Genomic DNA, 1,145 nt, shown 5'->3' on the forward strand with positions numbered 1-1,145 from the left:
ACCAGTCTGGGTTGCGTAGTTTTTTTTTAACTTGGCACAAGCTAGAATCATCTGAGAAGAGGGAACCTCAGTTAAGAAAATGCCTCTGTGAGATCAGGCTTTAGGCAAGCCTGTAAGGCATTTTCTTAATTAGTGACTGATGGAGGAGGGCCCAGTCATCTCTGGGTTGGTGGCCCTGGGTTCTATAAGAAAGCAGACTGAGCAAGCTATAAGGAGCAAGCCAGTAAGCAGCACTCCTTCATGGCCTCTGCATCAGCTCCTGCCTCCAGGATCCTGATCTTTTTAGGTTCTTGCCTTGGTTTCCTTCCATGGGCTACAAATCATGTAAGCCAAACAAACAGTCCCCTCCCCAAGCTGTTTTTGGTCATGGTGGTTGATCACAGTCACAGAAACCCAAACTAAGGCAGACCCTGTCTCAAATAAACAACTAATTGAAAAGAAAGAGTTGCTGGGTTAGATAGATGGCTCGGTGGTTAAGAGCGTTTACTGCTCTTGCAGAGGACCTCGGTACCGTTCCTCGCACCCAAATCAAGCAGCTCACAATCACCTGTAATTCCAGCACCAGAGAATCTGAGGCTCACTTCTGACCAGCACACCTACCCTCACACGCTCCTCCCTACACATAGACGAATACACGTACGCATAATTAAAAATAATTTAAAAGTCTTTGTAAAAAGTATGACTTCATAGATCATTAATAAATAAGACTATTACAACATTGATTAAACCCTACGATTCCAATATACTCTTTCTTAATGTAATTACATCTACTGTTAGGCATGGTGGCCCGTGCATTTAATCCCAGCATTCGGGAGATAGAGGAAAGAAGGCTGATCTCTATGAATTCAAGGCCAACCTAATCTATATAAATAATTTCCAGGCCAGTCAGGGCTACACTGTGAGACCTTGTCTAAAATAAAGACACAAGCAAACAAACCTCTTCAAACGCACACACATGCACATATACACGCACATATGGATGTAGAACAATCCTTGTTTGTTTCACAGGGTGTGGGACCCAATCCCTGGCATAGCAAAGGTTTCCGTCAGACAGCTGAATGCACTTACCCAATCCTTGTTGCAATCTACTACAGTATCAGCTGCTTCTCAGCGGGTCCATTGTCCTAAAACACCCCTTTTCTTTG

This window comes from Chionomys nivalis, chromosome 22, assembly GCF_950005125.1.
Source record: "Chionomys nivalis chromosome 22, mChiNiv1.1, whole genome shotgun sequence".
NCBI classification, from domain to species: Eukaryota; Metazoa; Chordata; class Mammalia; order Rodentia; family Cricetidae; genus Chionomys; species Chionomys nivalis.